Source organism: Elephas maximus, chromosome 3, assembly GCF_024166365.1.
Source record: "Elephas maximus indicus isolate mEleMax1 chromosome 3, mEleMax1 primary haplotype, whole genome shotgun sequence".
NCBI lineage: Eukaryota > Metazoa > Chordata > Mammalia > Proboscidea > Elephantidae > Elephas > Elephas maximus.
In genome coordinates, this window is record NC_064821.1 from 208656257 (window position 1) to 208677186 (window position 20930).

A 20930-nucleotide genomic window follows, 5' to 3' on the forward strand; every position below is an offset into this window, starting at 1 on the left:
GTTGGTATGGAAAAGAAGAGAGGAGAGAGAAATAGGAGCAAAAAAAAAAAAAATCCTGAGGGAGCCTGCCTTTGGCGTGGAGAGACAAGAAACCAAGACATGAAGAAAAACAAAAAGGAAAAATGAAATAAAGTTTAAAAAAAAAAAAAAAGTGCCCCAGGGATCACACCAATGTGGCTTCACGGACCAGGGAAGTTGCTCCCAAACCACGCTGTACAGCCTGGCTATAAGGGGTGGAGATGATAAACAGCCCAAGGTATTCAGGAGACAGGAAAAGGTCAGTAGAAAGAGATGAGAAACTGAGAAATGAAGAAAAGTAGAAAAGAAAAAAGGAAGAGAAAACAAACAAACAAAAGAAAAGAAAAAAATTAAAAAAACCCAGGCGTCCCACCAGTGTGGCGGCTGAGTTTGCGAAAGTTGTTCCCCAGCTGAGTGGCACTTCATAGCCTTTCGAGAAGAAGCAAAGATGGCGCACGGAGTCGGTTGTTCAAGAGAAAGGAGGGAGAGGAGGTGAGAGGTAGGGAAGAAACCAAAAGAGGCCAAAAAAAGCAACACTGGCAAAAAAGAAATGGCAGTGAAGAAGGCAGCTGGTGTGGGCATGAATCTTCACAGCAAGGAATCAGCATCCCCCCCTGCACCCGTGCTGCGGTTACACCCTACTAGGAAGCAGCAGGTTGGCCCACTAGGAAGCTGGAAATTGGCCGGCTGGGAAGTCCCAGATCGGCCAGCTGGGAAGCTGCGACGGCTGAGCAGGGGGAGGCAGGGTGTAGGGTGGGAAAGTGTCTTGCTGGTTACCAGGTTCTCTGTCTCCTGCTGGGAGCTCTGTGAAACTGCTTTCTCGTGTTCCCTGTCCGCTGATCTCAGATAGGAGTCTTAGACGGTGGATCTGTACTGCGTTGGCGGATAGGGGATAGTTTTTTTTTTTATCCCTTCATTTGATGCTTACGGTTCTAGGATTGACATTTGTCTCTGTTTTACTTAATTTTTTGGGTCTTTGTTGTGGAGGGACAGTGTGGTGCTTCTGTCTATAGAGCCATGTTTGCTCCACCCTTTTTCTGCGTTCTTTGACCCTGTGGGTAGGAACAGGCTATAGGTCAAAGCCGCATGTATTTAACATTGACCTTTGGTCACCTTAAAGTTTAGAGTAAGGCCACTTTGAAAAAATGCTAGGCTACACTGTGAATTAGAAAACGAAAACAATGTCTTATACCCAGTAAATGCACAAAAAGCTCCTGGGGTGGCACAAAGAGCCTATGCTTGACTACTAACCAGCAACAGCATGGAAAAAAAGCCCTGGCAATCTGCTTCTGTAAATATTACTGCCAAGAAAACCCTATGGAACAGTTTTACTCTGTAACACATGGGGTTGCCATGAGTTGGAATCTACTCTACAGCTACAGGTTGTAGGTTATGTGTTCCCAAGCCAAAAAAACAAAACAAACCCATTGCTGTCGAATTGATCCCGACTTTTTATAGAGACCCTATAGGACAGAGTAGAGCTGCCCAATAGGGTTTCCAAGGCTATAATTTTTTACAGAAGCAGACTGTGACATCTTTCTTCTGTGGAGTGGTTGGTGGGTTCCAACTGCCAACCTTTCAGTTAGCAGCCAAGCACTTTAACCACGGCACCACTAGGGCTCCTCTGGTTATGAGTTAGAGGGACAAAGGTTACAAAGTTGGAATAAATTGGGTGTTGATATTGCGTTACACATCACTGTGGGAATGTGGATTTGCTTAACCGCTATGGAAAACAAATTGTCATTGTATTCTGAAGCCAAACAGACATATGTCCTACCACACAGCTGTTCCTGCCACAGAAATAATACCCTAGAGAAATCTTCTCCCATGTGTCCTAGGAAGCATGCACAAATATATTCAGGGCAGCAATTTTTATAACAGCAAAAATGAAATAAAATGGAATCTACCCAAATTCCACCAACAGGAGAATGGACAAATCACTTGTAGAATACTCACCTAGTAAAATATTACATAGCAATGACAACAAAGTATTTCCACCTATAGGTGGGCAAACAGCTAAGAACTCAAGTCCTAGCTGAAAGGTTGGTGGTTCAAACCCACCCAGAGGCAACTTGGAAAACAGGCCTGGCAATCTGCTTCCAAAAGCTCCCAGCCTTGGAAATCCTATGGAGTGCAATTCTACCCTGCACGCATGGGGTTACTATGAGTTGGAACCAACTGGATGGTAACTAACAACAACAAAAAATCTGCATCAGCGTGGATGGGTCTTAGAAACATACAGTTGAATGAAAAAAAGTCAAGTCGCAGAAAGACATCAACCATATGCCACCTTTCTTTAGCTCAAAAAGAAGCAAAACTAAACAATACATGGTTTATAAATATCTACATCTGTGGTAAAACTACTTTTTAAAAAGAAAAGGCATTAAATCCCAAAATTCAGGATAGTGTGGGCAGTAGAGGGCCGTAAGGAGAGATACGTTGGTAGTCTCAGTGGTGTTGGTAGTAATCTAGTTGGTAAATCTGGCAAAGGATTTGCAAATTTTGTTATGTTATGCTTCATAAATATATGTTACATAGTTGCCTTTGTATGCATCAAATATTACAAAATAAAAATTAAATTAAAAAATTTCTTAAATCAAGTGGGGAAAAAAAGAGCAAGCTTAGTCCCATTTACATTTCAAATTAACCAAGAAGCTGTAAGAATGCACCACAATTTCCTGAACCCTTTTCACTTTCTAGCATTTGTAATGTTTGACCCTCACTGCATTCTTCCTTACAGTGAATAGCAGTAAAACTCTAAACTAATATGAAACAACACAAAATCAAAGTCAGTGTAAGAATGGGGTGCTGATTAATTAACTCAGTTAATTAGCCTAATAATGTATTTATTGCTTCTGGTCTACCTCCTAGTTTCTTGTGTAGTGCATCGGGTTTTAAAAGCTTGCAAGCTGCCATCTGAGGCATGACAATTGTTTTCTATTCACCTGGAGCAACAGAGGAAGGAGAGTGAAGAATAGGAGGAGATGGAATGTGTGGTTAATTGCCTCCATGAACAATTGCCTCCTTTGCCATGAGATCAGAAGAACTGGATGGTTCCACCATTATTGAACATTTTGACCAAAGATTCTGTGGAAGAATCCTGATCAAAAGGGGGAAAATGTAGAACAGAATTTCATAATCTCATGGACTCCAGACTTGCTGGAGCCATGGGGGCTGGATGAACCCCTGAAACTACTGCTTTGAGATGATCTTTAAACCTTAAATCAAAAATATCCCATGAAGTCTTCTTAAAACCTTAACTAGTAAAAAACGTCTGCCTTGAGCATTATGCTCTTTTAAGAACTATCTATATGGGATCAAAGTGATAACAGCAACCTAAAAGGTTAAACAGGAAACTTAGGGATCAGTGAGTTTATGTTTATGGGGGAGGAACAACTCAGAAAAGGAGGGTGAGAACTTGAGGGATGTAATCAACATCACTGAATTGTACATGTAGAAACGGTTGAATTGGTGTACGTTTTGCTGTGTGTATTCTTTTTTTAATTAATTTTTTATTGTGCTTTAGATGAAGGTTTACAGAGCAAATTAGTTTCTTATTAAACAATTAACACACATATTGTTTTGTGACATTGGTTGCCAACCCTGTGACATGTCAACACTCTCCCTTTCTTGACCTGGGGTTCCCCATTACCAGCTTTCCTGTCCTCTCCTGCCTTCTAGTCCTTGCCCCTGGGCTGGTGTGCCCATTTAGTCTCCTATACATGGTTGAGCTACGTGTATTATTGTTTGTTTTAGGGACCTGTCTAATCTTTGGCTGAAGGGTAAACCTCAGGAGTGACTTCAGTACTGAGTTAAAAGGGTGTCCAGGGGCTATACTCTCAGGGTTTCCCAGTATCTGTCAGACCAGTAAGTCTGGTCTTTTTTTGTGAGTTAGAATTCTGTTCTACGTTTTTCTCCAGCTCTGTCTGGGACCCTGTATTGTGATCCCTGTCAGAGCAGTCAGTGGTGGTAGCCAGGCACCATCTACTTGTGCTGGACTCAGTCTGGTGGAGGCTGTGGTAGTTGTGGTCCATTAGTCCTTTGGATTAATCTTTCCCTTGTGTTTTTGGTTTTCTTCATTGTCCCTTGCTCCAGTTGGGGTGGGACCAGTGGAATATCTTAGATGGCTGTGCACAAGCTCTTAAGACCCCAGACCCTATTCACCAAAGTAAGAGGTAAACTTTATAAACTATGTTATGCCAATTTAGCTAGATGTTCCCTGAGACCATAGTCCCCACAGCCCTCAGTCCAGTAATTTGGGCCCTCACGGAGTTTGGATTTGTCTGTGGAGCCTCCATGACCTTGCCTTAGTGAAGATGTGTTGGCTTCCCCAGTATTGTGTATTGTCTTACCCTTCACCAAAGTTACTACCTTTCTATTGTCTGCTTAGTGTTTTTCACTCCCCACCCTTCCCCTCCCTTGTAACTGTCAAAGATTGTTTCTCTCTGTGTGTTTTATAATAGTGGTCTCATACAGTATTTGTCCTTTTGTGATTGACTTATTTCACTCTTGCTGTGTATATTTTTAACAACAACAACAAAATAAATTTACGTACACACACACACATGCACGCACGCAAGAATGGGATCCTGATAGATCAGGTAACAAATTTGAATGGGGGTCATAAATCTTGTTTGTAAAGAAACACCCAAAATGTTAACCAAGCCTGCCCTTGAGGTAGAATTGGAAGGGGGAGGAAGAGGACTCGCACTGTTTACTTTTTACCGTGCTGCTTGAGTTTGTCATATGTATTACAAGTAAAAAAATGTAAAACAGTAAAACTGGGCAAAAGCAGAGGGGTTTTGACCTGCCACTTTCTCCATGTGTGTCTTACGAAATTGATGTTGCTTTCAGATAAGGTGCTGGAGCCCTGGTGGTACAGTGGTTAAGAGCTTGGCTGCTAACCAAAACGTCAGCAGTTCGAATCCACCAGCTGCTCCTTGGAAACCCTATGGGGGCAATTCTACTCTGCCCTTTAGGGTTGCTGTGAGTTGGAGTCAACTCGACCTCAACGAGCTTGGTTTGGTTTTGGTTTCCGATGAGGTGGAAGCATGCGCATCTACTGTGGAGATCAGAAAGGCTTTTCTCTAAGGGAAGTGACTTGGCTTTGATGTTGCCTCAACAGACGATTGATCCGGTCATTTGACCTAAGTCCACAAATGGCTGTGGCAGGGACTGGTAAGATGTCCCCTGGTACCCGTTTTCCCTTTCTTTCTTTGTAATCAATAAATCCCCAATTTAGCTGGGCACATGACAATGCAAAATAAAGATTACATTTCTTAGCCCTACCCCCTGCAACTAGAGGTGGCCATGAGACTAAGTCCTGGTCAATGAAATGTAAGCAGACATGCTGGATATGACTTCTGGAAAGTATCCTTAAAGAGAGAGTGCGACTGCCTTTGGCCCTTCTCCTTTCCCGTTGTCTGCAATGTTGAGTGATGGCAGGAACCCCAGCAGCCATTTTGGGCATGAAGTAGAAGCCACACGCTGAAGAGGCAGAGCAATAGAAGGAGCCTGGGCCCCTGCTGTTGTAAAGCATGATGTCCACGCAGGACTGTCAGGCCCTGAGCTTCACTTATGTGAAAGAGAAATAAGCTTCAATGTTGTTTAAGCCACTGTTATTTTTCTGTCACATGTGGCCAACCCTAATCCTAAAGGATCTAATGGCTTGAGTTTATCTACTATCAAATCACATCAATTCTGGCAGATGTTCTCCAACATAAAATTGGCTTATAGAAGCAATTCTATATAACAGATCAAAACATTCACTTACTTAGAAGGCACAATTATAAACTAATTTACCCTAGAGGATTTACCACGAAGCAATAGTTGAAAATTAATGTAAGCCCAGATATTTTATTGAGAGAATTTTATCCAATCATGAACATTTGATTTGAATTTTTTCCTAGCCCTGATGTAAGACAGTGTCCCTGAATTAAAATTTCTTGAATAACTGTTTAAAATGCAGATTTATAGGCCTACTCTAGAACAATGGAATAAAAATCTCTGGAGGTGGGTGGGTCTAGGGACTCTGCATTTTAAACAAATGTCTTGGTATATTCCTGTTGCTGTTAGGTACCGTCGAGTTGGTTCCAGCTTATAGTGACTATGTGCACAGCATGAACTCTACAGGGTCCTGTGACATCCTCACAATTGTTGCTATGTTTGAGCTCATTGTTGAAGACACTGTGTTAATCAGTTTCACTGAGGATCTTCTTTTTCAACGACCCTCTACATTACCAAGTATGAGGTCCTTCTTCAGGGACTGGTCCCTCCTGATAGCTTGTCCAAAGTACATGAGACAGAGTCTCACCACCCTTATTCTAAGGAGCACTCTGGCTGTACTTCTTCCAAGACAGATTTGTTCATTCTTCTGGTAATCCGTGATATAGTCAATATTCTTCATCAACACCGTAATTCAAATAAATCAATTCTTCTTCCATCTTCCTTATTCATTGTTCAGCTATAGCATGCATATGAGGTGACTGAAAATATCGTGTCTTGGGTCAGGTACACCTTAGTGTCCAAAGTGGCATCTATGCTTTTTAACACTTTAAAGAGGTCATTTGCAGCAAATTTGCCCAATCCAATATGTTGTTTGGTTTCTTGACTGCTGCTTCCATGGGTGTTGATTGTGGATCCAAGTAAAATGAAATCCTTGACAATTTCAATATTTTATCTGTTTATCATGATGTTGCTTATTGGTCCAGTTGTGAATATTTTTGTTTCCTTTATGTTGAGGTATAATCCATGCTGAAGGCTGTAGTTTTTGATCTTCATCAGTAAGGGCTTCAAGTCCTCTGCTTTCAGCAAACAAAGTTATGTCATCTGCATGTTGAAGGTTAACGAGTCATCCTCCAATCCTGATGCCATGTTCTTCTTCATATAGTCCACCTTCTCAGGTTATTTGCTGAGTATAAAGACTAAATAAGCATAGTGAAAGAATATAACCCCGACACACACCTTTCCTGATTTTTAACCACACAGTATCCCCTTGTTCTGTTCAAACAACTGCCTCTTGGTCTATGTTCGGGTTCTTCATGAGCACAATTAAGTGTTCTGGAATTCTCATTCTTTGCAATGTTACCTGTAATTTGTTATGACCCACACAGTCAAACACCTTTGCATGGTCAATGAAATGCAGATAAACATCCTTTTGGTATGCTCTGCTTTCAGCCAAGATCCATCTGACCTCAGTAATACTATACCTTGTGCCACATGCTCTTCTGAATCTTGCTTGAATTTCTGGCAGTTCCCTGTTGATGCACTGCTGCAACCACTTTTGAAAGCACTTCAGCAAAATTTTACTTGTGTGTGATATTAATGATATTGTTCAATAATTTCCGCATTTGGTTGGATCACCTTTCTTTGGAACGGGCACGAATATGGATCTCTTCCAGTCATTTTACCAAATAGCTAGCTGTCTTCCACCTTCTTGGCATAAAGGGACTAGTGAGTGCTTCCAGTGTCGCATCTGTTTGTTGAAACATCTCAGTTGGTGTTCCATCAATTCCTGGAACCTTGTTTTTTTGCCAATGCCTTCAGTGCAGCTTGGGCTTCTTCCTTCAAAACCATCGGTTCTTGATCATATGCTGCCTCCTGAAATGGCTTAACATCAACCAGTTCTTTTTGGTACAGTGACTGTGTATTCCTTCTATCTTCTTTTGATGTTTCCTGCATTGATCCTTCTTGCCCACACAATTCTTCAATATCGCAACTCGTGGTTGAATTTTTTTTCCAGTATTTGCAGCTTCAGAATACATAGTTTGTTCTTCCCTTTTGGTTTCCTAACTCCAGGTCTTTGCACATTTCATTATAATACTTTGCCTTCTTGAGCCACCCTCTGAAGTCTTCTGTTCAGCTCTTTTACTTCATCATTTCTTCCATTTGCTTTAGCCACTCTACGTTCAAGAGCAACTTTCAGAGTCTCTTTTGAAATCCATTTTGATCTTTTCTTCCCTTTCTGTCTTTTTAACGACCTTTTGCTATCTTCATGTATGATGTCCTTGATATCATCCCACAACTCGTCTGGTCTTCAGTCATTAGCAGTCAATGTGTCAAATCTGTACTTGAGATCGTCTCTAAATTCAGGTGGGATATACTCAAGTTTGTACTCTGGCTCTTGTGGACTTGTTTTAATTTTCTTCAGCCTCAGCTTGAACTTTCATATGAGCAATTGATGGTTTGTTCCACAGTTGGCCCCTGGCCTTATTCTAACTGATGATATTGAACTTCTCCATCATCTCTTTCCACAGATGTAGTCAATCTGATTCCTGTTTTTCCATGTGGCGAAGTCCACATGTATAATAGCCATTTATGTTGTTGGAAAAAGGTATTACCCATGAATAGGTTGTTGGTCTTGCAAAATTCTGTCAAGCGATCTCCAGCATTGTTTCTATCACCAAGGCCATATTTTCCAACTACTGATCCTTCTTCGTTTCCACCTTTCTCATTCTGATCACCAGAAATTATCAATGCATCTTCCTGAACGTTTGATCAATTTCAGACTGCAGAAGTTGTCAAAAATCTTCAGTTTCTTCATCATTGGCATGAGTGGTTGGTGTGAAAATTTGAATAATAGTCTTAATAACTGGTCTTTTTTGTAGGCGTATGGGTATTTTCTATCACGGACAGTGTTGTACTTCAGGATAGATCTTGTGGTGTTCTTCTTGACAGTGAATGTGACCTAGCTCTTCTTCAATTTGTCATTCCCAGTGTAATAGATCATATGATTGTCTGATTCAAAATGGTCAATGCCAATCCATTTCAGCTCACTAATGCCTAGGATATCTATCTTCAAGCATTCCATTTAATTTTTGACAACTTCCATTTTCCCTAGATGCATACTTTGGACATTCATACATACTTCTTATATTTCTATGCACACTAAAATTTGAGAATCCATTTGAGGTCTCTATCTTCTTTCTTTCATGAACTGGAGTGGATGCCAAACTTTTCTGACAGGGATTTTGGCTTCAGTTTCTAACAACAACCAGTATCTGTGAACTTGATTCTGACTTATGGCTACCCTATGTGCACCAGAGTAGAACTGTGCTGCAGAGGGTTTTTATTGCCTGAAGTAGGTTGCCAGGCCTTTCTTCTGAGGTGCTTCTGGGTGGTTTCAAACCCCCATCCAACCTTTCGTTTTGTCAGTCAAGCACTTTAACCATTTGTACAACTCAGGGACTCCTCAGTTTCTAGGTATTCCTTTAATCTAGTCTCTACTAAAATGAGGTGTTCAACAATCAGTCATGTGTCTCAGTAGAACCCTTAATTCTCTTAAAAAAAAAAAAAACTTAACACTGTTCTTTTCCCTTTTTGTTGTTAAAGGCCTGAAGATCTTCTGGCACAAGGGGTCTTGCCAGAGGTTATACCCTTATATCCTGCCATGCTCAGTGTTATGAAAAACCCAGGTAGGGTGCTTCATATTTTGATATTTATTCATATTTTCCTATATATTATAGCTCATTCTTTTTATTTATTTATCAGTTCATCAGATGATGGACATAAGAGTTGTATGGATTTTTTTATTCTTATGAATAAAGCTGCTATAAACACCTGGCGCGGGGGGAAGCCCAGTTAAAAGAAATAATACCTGTGGAGGATTTCTTAAGGACATGCAGGCCATTCATTTTTTAAATATTCTAAATTTCTCCCTTGAAATGTATCAAAGGATCAGAGAATTACCGTATTTTTTCACCAATAATGCACCCACATAAATAATACACCCACACATATAAGGAGAGGAAATGATGAAATAAAGTAAAACAGTTCTGGCATAATGAACTCATGCATGTACCGTGCGTGACTCATGGCACTTCCAAAGGTGAATTTGAGCCTCATTCACCCGTCCTCCCATATTACAGGGAAGTCATATAGTTCTGTTCATTTTCTTTAATCTTCTGTTTATGTATATAAAATAGTCCAAAAATGTTACTTTTGATCATAAATGTATAATAACGGTATAAGCCATGGTCAAGAAGTCATGGATCGAGTTTGGTAGTCTTCTGATAATTGGAAAACAATGAAAACTGTGTGTTTTTTCTATTAATTTAAGTTGGTAATTACAGGGCATTAGCTCAACAGTTGATTTTACAGTAAATACTTCTGGCGTAAATTTCAAGTAATATAAAATTAATACCTAACAAGTGAAGTTTTCACGTGGTCAGAAATAGAAATTGAAGTTAGCAACACTTAACAAAAATTTGGTATAGCACACTTAGGAAAAAAAAAAACGCACAGGGGAGCCACGTGGTTGGCAAAAAAAGTATAGTGTGCACGTTATCCGTGCAAAAATATGAGATTCAGATCATATTATTTGGGCACCTATGTGAACTTGTTCTACTGACTTGCATTCAGGAGTTATACTATCAGCCTCATTCGAGCCTAGTCATAGAAATAGCTGTCAGAAACTTGTTACTGAAGCTATTGTAGGGCTGTTGTTGAGGATGGTTTCAGCCATAACACAGTACTTTCTTTCTGAGTACCCATGAGCAAAATTTCTATCAGGTTTCCATATTAGAAAGCACAACTGGCTTGTTTTAATTTAATGGATATGCTAAATCTAATTACTAATTATTTTTTCCTGTTTGACTTGGTTTCTGAGAAACTTCACAAATAAATATTTTGCGACCTAACTTGAGCAAAAGGAGCCTTGGTGGTGCAACGATTACGCACTCAGCTGGTAATCAAAAGGTTGGCAGTTCGACCACACCAGCAGCTCCATAGGAGAAAGGCCTGATGATCTGCTCCCGTAAAGATTACAGCCTAGGAAACCCAATGGGGCAGTTCTACTCTGTCCCATGGGGTCACTATGAGTCAAAATTGACTCGAGGGCACCTAACAATAAGTACTTTGAGCAAATGTACAGGACTGTCTGTGGTAGGCATTACCCCTGACCTTTTTATTATTAACATATTTTTCCCCACACCATGTCTCCTAAATGTGTATCATTTTAATTGTTTGCATTTTTGTAAATGACTGCTAATCCTTGTGGAAAGCTCACAGAGGGATGGAGACGGGCGACAGATGGAGACAAGTTCAGAATTTCCAAATCCAAGTCTGGTTTTCTCTCTATTTTGTCCCCATGTTTCCATCTCTGCAGCCCTCTGCTCCCATCACTGTCCCCAACAAAAACACACACAAAGGAAGAGGTAAACTTTTAAATGTCCATAAAAGAGAGAGATTGAAGTGCTGTGAATTGTAAGAAAAAAGAACTATTTCTAGGAGTGGATGGAAAGAGTAGAGAAGGGGATTAAAAAAAAAATAAGCAAAGGAAGGGTAAAATAGAGAAAGAGAAAAGGAATGAAGAAAGAAAGTGTAAAGGAAGAAAGGAAGCCTGGGAAGAGGTAAGGATAATTTTCAGGCTGAATCTGCAGAAGCGTTGGGCTTTCCTGGCTGGTGTAGGACATGGGAACTTCCCAGCAAGGGGCTGTTCCAACGTTACTTTCCTTCATTCTATCTGGGCAGAGTTCTGCTGGGTTAGAGTTTTTTTTCATCATTTCTCCCCAACATGTTTCAAAAATACAGAAAACAAAAACAAACAAAACCAAAACCAAAATGCTCCCTGCTTTAACGTTCTTTTTAAAATGGTCTTTCTCCTGAGATCAGTGTGTATTCTCTGCCTAACACACGAGGGCACTCTTTCTATACACAGGTTTAGACATTCTTGCTAGAAACTAGGTCTGTGGAACTCTTGGCTGGAAGCCAGAAAAGAAAAGTGGTTTGCTATGTGTTCCAGGCTCCTGGGTTTTCTGAAACAGGTAGGATGTATTGCTAACATGCCAGAGAAACAATACCAAAGGTTTCAGGGCCTGCAAGCTGGTATCCTGGTTGCAGGGTAGCTGGTTGGAGGCTCCTTGAGGTCAGGACTGATGATGTCTCAGTTAACTGTGCTGCACAGAACCAGTGTAATTAAAATGTCAGCTTGCAGTTCCACAGATCTAGAGTGAAAATTACATGACCTAGAGCAAATTGCTTAACCTTTTTTTTTAGCCTAAAAGTTGAAGTAATATCTTCACAGAGCTATAAAGAAACCCATTGCCGTCCAGTTGACTCCAACTCATAGTGACCCTATAGAACAGAGTAGAACTGCCCTATAGGGTTTCCAAGGAGCGCCTGGTGGATTCAAACTGCCGACCTTTTGGTTAACAGCCATAGCTATTAACCCCTACACCACCCACAGAGCTGTGGGAATAATTAAATGGGATGATCTATCTAAAGCATCTAGCATATCATGTGACCCCTAGTTATTGTTAGTTGCCATCGAGTCAGTTCCGACTCATGGCGACCCATGTGCAACAGAATGAAACATTGCCTGGTCCTGCACCATCTTCATGATCACTGTATGCTTGAGTCTGTTATTACAGCCAGTGTGTATTTTGAGTGACTTCCAACCAAGGAGGCTCATCTTCCAGCACTATATCAGACAATATTCTGTTGTAATCCATAGGGTTTTCATTGGCTAATTTTTGGAAGGTGATCACCAGGCCTTTCTTCCTAGTCTCAGTCTGGAAGCTCCACTGAAACCTGTCTAACATGGGTAACCCTGCTGGTGTTTGAAATACTGGCGACATAGCTTCCAGCAACACATAAGCCACCACAGCATAACAAACTGATAGGTGGGTGGTGGTGACACCTAGTAGGGACCCAATAAGTGGAAGCTAATACTATTTGTTACTTACCAGTACTGACATACAGCAGCGCTTAATACATGTTTGTTACATGAATGAATGAACGGGGTATGTAGAACTGCAAAGATTTTACTGGACTGAGGAAAACTAAAATTTTGAAGTCTTTTTTTTAGTGTGGGATCAGCTAGTTGAATCACCTCCGGGCAAAGTAACCAGCCCTATTTGTAGTAAGCAATCTTACTGTTAGGAGCTGTCGAGTCAGTTCTGACTTATAGTAACCACACATGACAGAGCAGAGCTGCCCCATAGGGTTTACCAGGCTGTCATCTTTACGGGAGCCGATTACCGGGTCTTTCCTCCTGTGGAACCACTTGTGAGTTTGAACCGCTGACCTTTTGTTTAGCAGCCGAGCTCTTAACCATCGTGCTACCATGGCTCTTTACTTAAAAAAAAAAAAAAAAAATTAGTGCTCTCTAACTCTGTCAGTCTTCTCTACCCCTCATTTGACTGATGATAAAACAGAGGCCAGAGGGAAAAGTGCCCAAGGCCTCAGAGCTGACTAGTGGGGACTCAGGGTGAGAACCCAGGTCTCCTGGGTCCCAGCACAGAGCCTAACCCACAGAGACCTACCCAGCTGAGGCTGGCGGCTGAGGAGCTGCAGGAGGGGGCCTTAACTGCCTCATTCCAGAAAACAAATAGGCTTTCAACCTGCTTTGGCCATGCTTATGTGGGACAGGGTTACCCAGTGGTGACCCCACTGGGTGTGGAAGGAGCCGTGACCACAGAAAAGCCTCCCAGCCTGCCCTGGGACCACCCATGCCTGACCTGTAATCTGAAGGGAGGTGCAGGGTGAGCACCCATTTCCCCAAATATGCTTTTTTGTGTGTCGCAAGCAACCTTGAGCCATCTCCTTCCTTTGCGCAATGAGATCGAAAGAGCATTTTTTGCCCCCCTTCTTTCCTGTGGTCGCTTTCTTTGCCTCTTTCAGGACCCAGCCTCAGGCCTGCAGCCCTGCTGCCCTGGCCCTGGCTGGCTTTCTCTATCAGAAAGTTCCCCCTGGTTTCCAGAGCTGAGCAGAGTCACAAAACAGCTCATGAGCCCCGAATACCCTCCCTTTCCCTGGTAAAGCAGGCTGATCTAGGCAGGCGAGCTCTCTGCCTTTGATCTACCTACCCACAGGAAGCAATAAAAGGCACTTTCCACATGCCTGCTGTGGCCATATTTTCCAAATTCAAAAGCCAGGCTCATTACCCAATGGAGACACATGCCCTTCTAGGGACTTTGAGAAGGAAGACGTCAAACTGGACCATGTCAGGAAACCCAGGGTGGATGATGGCCATGCACGGGCAGGCCCTGTGGGAAGCTCTCTCCCCTGGGGCATGCCTGCCAGAAGTTCCTTTTGCAGTAGCCGCAGACTCAAGGCGGTGGGTGCAGCTCAGACACCAGCTACAGTGGACCACTGCTTAATCTCGGCTTTGGTTTGCCCAGAAGCAAGGCATGAAGGGCTATGTCCCTGATTTCACTCACCTGCTGATCTGCGTGACAATCCTGCTTCCATGAAGGCTTTACAAGGAGCTTTCACCTTCAACTCTTGGAACACAGCTATGTTTCTTTTTAAAATATCCATGCTACAACTTGAGTGTATCCAATAAGCCCTATGATGACCTGTTTGGCATGTCAGGTGCTGTGCACTGCCAGAGATAAAATGATGAAAACAACCATTCATGCTAACTCTTGAGTCTCTGCTGTGGGTATGAAATCTTGCCAGTGCTCTGGGGAGAATACAGAGACTCCACACGTGGTTCCTACCATTTCATGCTTAACTATAATAAAAATAACCATGGCATTGTGGAAAGAGCCAGTCTTGACGTCAGAGGATCTGGGCTCAAATTTTGGTTCCCCCACTTGATGGCTGTTTGATACTGAGGTGCTTTTTCAACCTCAGAAAGGCCCCTGGGTTGTGCAGTGGTTTATGCTTGGCTGTTAACTGAGAAGTTGGTGGTTCAACCCCCCCAGCAGTGCCATAGAAGAAAGACCTGGGGACCTGTTTCCATAAAATCACATCTAACATGTGAGGAACGTGCTTCTTAGATCAATCAGGTAGATGAGATTAAACGGGCAACACCTACCCCAAAGCAAAGACGAGAAGGTGGGAAAGGACAGGAAAACTGCATGAACGGAACTGGGGAATCTGGTAGACAGAGAAAGGGGGAGAGTACTGACACGATATGGGATTGCAACCAATGTCATGAAACAATTTGTGCATAGATTTTTGAATGAGAAACTAACTTGCTCTGTAAGCTTTCACTTAAAGTGCACACACAGACACACACACCGAGACACACAAATTACAGCCAAGAAAACCCGATAGAGCTCAGTTCTACTCTGTAACGCACGGGGTGGCCATGAGCAGGATTCAGCTTGAAAGCAATAAAACGTTTTAGGTTTTTTTTGTGTGTGTGGGGGCGGTGGTGGTTTCAACCTCAGATTTTTCATCTACAAATAAGGGAGTAATAATACCTGCTGGCTGCGAAGTCGGGTGAGGGAGAAATGGTGGCAGCTTGTTTACGATAGATACAATAGCTGCCGAGAAAAGCTTCTCTTACTTCCGCCCTTAAAGAGCTTAGGGGCTAACAGATAAAAGCAGGTTCTGCGATAACCATCGCCAATGCAGACTGGAATACGAGTGGAACTAGCGGTGTGAAGCGTGCCAAGGCTGCCTTTTGTGGCTGGTTGCATGTGAGTTGGGGAGAAATACCTCAGACTGGCATTGCTAAGGGGGTTTGCTGGATTCTTTTCTGCTGGTTCTGTCCCGGGGCTCTCTGCTCAAATCCACTTTACAAGGAGGGAAGCTTCCGGGGGCTTCATCAGCCACGTGTGACTGGAGTTCAGAAAGAGCCAGTGTGGGTGGTTGCCAGTGAATCTCACCCGAGGGAAGGAAGGGTGCCCAGGAGAGCTGCAGGGCTCTGGGGGGAGGAACTTGGTCACAGTGTATATGTGTGTGGGGGGGGGGGTGAGGGGAGTGGGGGTAACCAGCAGAAGTAAATAGGACACCAAAAACCCAAAAATCAAACCCATTGCCGTAGAGTTGATTCTGACTCATAGTGACCCTATAGGACAGAGCAGAACTGCCCCATAGGGTTTCCAAGAAGTGGTTGGTGGATTCAAACTGCCAGCCTTTTGGCTAGCAGCCAAATGGTTAACCACTGCACCACCAGGCTCCCCACAGAGAGGTAATTAAGGTACAGCAGGCAGGGCGTGTGCTCTGGGTGGCACTTGAGGAGGGGTACTAGCCAGCAGTTTCTATTGGCCATTGCAGTTTCCTTCCAGCTGTGAGAGATCATTCAGCAATTTAAAACTAACGGCCATTTGTATTATTTTCTGTAAATAGATACCTGTCACTCCAAAGAATCCTACCCCACTCCCCTGTCCCTGGGAATGGGAATATAATACAAAAAAAAAAATGCCATGTGTGGTTTTCACACTGAACCAAGTTGGGTAGGCAGGGCCAAAGGCTTACAATTACAAAGGAAAATAAGGAATCTCTGGGCTGCCCAATGCAGCAGCCCTTTACTTTGTGACCCTGCAGACAACACTAGGCACTCAAAGACATTAGCTTATTTAGGCCTTCCATCATCCTAGTGAGATGTTGTTGTTGTTAGGTGCCATCGAGTCGCTTCTGACTCATGGTGACCCTATAGGACACAGTAAAACTGTTCCATAGGGTTTCCAAGGAGTGGCTGGTGGATTTAAACTGTGGGCCTTTTGGTTAGCAGCCAAGCTCTTAACCACTGCACCACCAGGGCTCCCCTAGTGAGGTAAACAAAAAACCAAACCCTTTACGGTCAAGTTGATTCTGACTCATAGTGGCCCTATAGAACAGAGTAGAACTGCCCCATAGAATTTCCAAGGAGCGCCTGGTGGATGTGAACTGTCAACCTTTTGGTTAGAAGCTGTAGCACTTAACCTCTACACCACCAGGGTTTCCCTAGGGAGGTTGGCAGACTAATTGTTATTACCCCATTGTATGGAAAAAAAACAGAGAGGTTACACAACCTGCCAAGATCATACCTAAATAGCAAATTGTGGCTCAAAGCCACGTGGTCTGACTCCAAGTCCAGACTTCTTTAAAAAATATATAAATAGCCTGTCAATCCATGCATGAGCTTCCCCTAAATTATTGTGGTTGCAGCTGCTATTTTTCCCCCAATATCAGTTCTATTTTTCTGTAGCAATAAAAGTTTTTTTTTAATTTATTGTGCTTTAAGTGAAAGTTTACAAATCAAGTTAGTCTCTCATACAAAAACTTACAGACACTTTGCTATGTACCCCTAGCTGCTCTCCCCTAGTGAGACAGCACACTCCTCCTCTCCACCCTGTATTCTCTGTGTCCATTCAACCAGCTCCTGTCCCCCTCTGCCTTCTCATCTCGCCTCCAGACGGGAGCTGCCCACATAGTATCATATGTCTACTTGAGCCAGGAAGCTCACTCCTCACCAGTATCATTATCTATCTTAGGCCAATCCAATCCAATCCCTGTCTGGAGAGTTGGCTTAGGGAATGGTTCCAGTCTTGGGCTAACAAAGGGTCTGGGGACAATGACCTTCAGGATCCCTCCAGCCTCAGTCAGACCATTAAGCCTGGTCTTTTTACAAGAATTTGAGATCCGTATCCCACTGTTCTGCTCCACCAGGGATTCTCTGTTGTGTTCCCTGTCAGAGCAGTGATGGGTGGTAGCCGGGCACCATCTAGTTCTTCTGGTTTCAGGCTGATGTAGTGTCTGGTTTATGTGGCTCTTTCTGTCTCTTGGGCTCATATTTACCTTGAGTCTTTGGTATTCTTCATTCTCCTTTGCTCCAGGTGGGTTGAGACCAATCGATGTATCTTAGATGGCCATTTGCTATTGTTTAAGACCCCAGATGCCACTCACCAAAGTGGGATGCAGAACGTTTTCTTAATACATTTTGTTATGCCAGCTGACCTAGATGTCCCCTGAAACCATGGTACCCAGACCCCTGTCCCTGCCACTCTGGCCTTTCAAGTGTTTGGTTGTTGTATTCAGGAAACTTCTTTACTTTTGGTCTAGTCCAGTTATGCTGACTTCCCCTGTATTGTGTGTTGTCTTTCCCTTCACCTAAAATAGTTCTTGTCTACTATCTAATTAATGAATACCCCTCTCCCTCCCTCTCCACCATCGTAACCATCAAAGAATATTTTCTTCTTGAGTTATTATAATAGTGGTCTCATATAATATTTGTCCTTTTGCAACTGACTAATTTCACTCAGCAAGATGCCTTCCAGATTCCTCCGTGTTATGAGATGTTTCAAGGATCCATCATTGTTCTTTATATTTGCGTTTCATAGTATTCCATTGTGTGAATATACCATAATTTGTTTATCCATTCATCCGTTGATGGGCACCTTGTTTGTTTCCATCTTTTTGCCATTGTGAACAGTGCTGCAGTGAACATGGGTGTGCATATATCTACTTCTGAAGAGGCTCTTATTTCTCTAGGGTATATTCCAAGGAGTAGAATTGCTGGATTGTATGGTAGTTCTATTTCCAGTTTTTTAAGGAAATGCCAAATCGGTTTCCAAAGTGGTTGTACCATTTTACATTCCCACCAGCAGTGAATAAGTGTTCTAGTCTCTCCACAACCTCTCCAACATCCATTATTTTGTGGGTTTTTTTTTTTATTATTAATTCCAGCCTTATTGGGGCGAGATGGTATCACATTTGCATTTCTCTATGGCTAATGATTGTGAGAATTTCCTCATATATCTGTTAGCAGCCTGAATGTCTTCTTCAGTGAAGTGCCTGTTCATATCCTTTGCCCATTTTTTAAATGGGTTATTTGTCTTTTTGTTGTTGACTTTTTGCAGTATCATGTAGATTTGAGAGATCAGACACTGATTGGATTTGTTGTAGCTAAAACTTTTTCCCAGTCTGTAGGTAATCTTTTTACTCTTTTGGTGAAGTCTTTGGATGAGCATAAATGTTGGATTTTTAGGAGCTCCCAGCTATCTAGTTTCTCTTCTGGTGTTTGTACATTGTTACTAATGTTTCGTATACTGTTTATGCCATATGTTAGGGCTCTTAGTGTTGTCCCTATTTTTTCTTCCATGATCTTTATCATTTTAGATTTTATATTTAGGTCTTCGATCCATTTTGCGTTAGTTCTTGTGTATGGTGTGAGGTATGGGTCTTGTTTCATTTTTTTGCAGATGGTTATCCAGTTATGCCAGCACCATTTGTTAAAGACACTGTCTTTTCCGCATTTAACAGATTTTGGGTCTTTGTCAAATATCAGCTGCTCATATGTGTATGGATTTATGTCTGGATTCTCAATTCTGTTCCATTGGTCTATATATCTGTTGCTGTACCAGTACCAGGCTCTTTTGACTACTGTGTTGGTATAACAGGTTCTAAAATCAGGTAGTGTGAGGCCTCCCACTTTGTTCTTCTTTTTCATTTATGCTTTACTTATCCAGGGCCTCTTCCCTTTCCACATGAAGTTGGTGATCTGCTTCTCCATCTCATTAAAAAAAGTCTTTGGAATTCAGATCAGGATGCATTGTATTTATAGATCGCTTTGGGTAGAATAGACATTTTCACAATGTTGGGTCTTCCTATCCATGAGCAAGGTACGTTTTTCCACTTAAGCGGGTCTCTTTTGGTTTCTTGCAGTAGTGGCTTATAGTGTTCTTTGTGCATATCTTTTATGTCTCTGGTTAGATTTATTCCTAAGTGTTTTATCTTTCTTGGGGCTATTGTAAATGGTATTGATTTGGTGATTTCCTCTTTGATGTTCTTTTTTTTGGTGTAGAGGAATCTAACTGATTTTTGTATGTTTATCTTGTATCCTGATACTCTGCTGAACTCTTCTATTTGTTTCAGTAGTTTTCTTGTGAATTCTTTGGGGTTTTCTGTATATAAGACCATATCACCTGCAAATAGAGATATTTTTAATTTTTCCTTGCCAATTTGGATGCCTCTTATTTCTTTATGTAGTCTAATTTCTCTGGCTAGGACCTCCAGCACAATGTTGAATTAGAATGGTGATAAAGGGCATCCTTGTCTGGTTCCCATTCTCAAGGGGAATGCTTTCAGACTCTCTCCATTTAGGATGATGTTGGCTGTTGGCTTTGTATAAATGACCTTTATTATGTTGAAACATTTCCCTTCAATTCCTATTTTAGCAATGAAAGTTTTTATTAGACGCATGGGAACTCAGCAAAAGACTACATTTCTCAGCTGCCTTTGCAGCTGCAGTTACGCATGTAATATGGGCCAATATAGGTTACAAGTGGAAGTAATATGTTAGACCCTTAAAAAGAAGGCATGTGCTCTCCTCCTTCCTGTTGATAGGGATGCAGAATGTGTTGGGAGGAGCTGAGGAAGCCAGTTTGGGTCATACCAGTTCTGAACCACTTCCCTGCTATTTTATGTGAGAGAAAATTAAGCTTAAGTCTAAGCCATTTTGGGCCTTTTTGTTGCCACAGCCTGACATTTACCCTAACTAATGCAGGTATAAGCAGCCCTGGTGGCACAATGGTTAACCACTGGGCTGCTAACCAAAAGGTTGACAGTTCGAGCCCACCCAGTGGCTACACAAGAGAAAGATGTGTCAATCTGCTTCCATAAAGATTCCCAAACAACCCAGTGGGGTATTCTACTCTGTTTTATAATGTTGCCGTGAGTTGGAATTGACTCGATGGCACATGACAACATGGTGTATGTATCTGATAGTAGTCATGAGAAAAGAAGATTTGGGATGATAAATAAAGAAGTATGGGAGTGTTAGCCAACATTTTGGAGGAAATGTCAGCCGTAGGCATCATCTGATGCAGTGTCACCTGACTTACATTCACTAGGTTGAGTCCTCATGTGGCAGGTACAGAGAAGTTACCCTTCCAAATTCTTATCGCATTGAAATTGAGCCAGCAATCATCCACCCCCTCAAAGTCACTTCAAGTGGCACACTTCAATGAGCAACAGTCTTAAGGTCAGAAGTCCCTAGGTCTAATTTCAGCTCTGCTTTTTCTGCCTTATGCAAGTTACTTAATCTTTCTAAGCCTATGTTTCCTCATCTGTAAAATGAAAATGCTGACACCTGCCTTCAGGATCACTGTGAGATCAGCTTAGCCCAATGGTTGACATATCAAAGACACTGGATACTTGATACCCTCTCTCCTGTCCGGCCCCTCTGGCTTGCCCCACACAGAACAGGCTTGAGATGCAGGAGTAGAGGGCTGTCTTAGTTATCTAGTGGTGCTATA

The 20930-nt window shown here is 42.2% G+C and overlaps 1 long non-coding RNA gene across 1 annotated transcript in view; it reads left to right on the forward strand.

Annotated features, from left to right (window-relative positions):
* The first annotated feature begins 15187 nt into the window (after positions 1-15187).
* Positions 15188-20930, forward strand: part of LOC126073925 (uncharacterized) — a 36031-nt gene continuing 30288 nt past the window's right edge. Inside the window, exon 1 of the long non-coding RNA XR_007516876.1 lies at positions 15188-15389. This is a non-coding gene — a long non-coding RNA (uncharacterized LOC126073925). The remainder of the gene's footprint in view (positions 15390-20930) is intronic.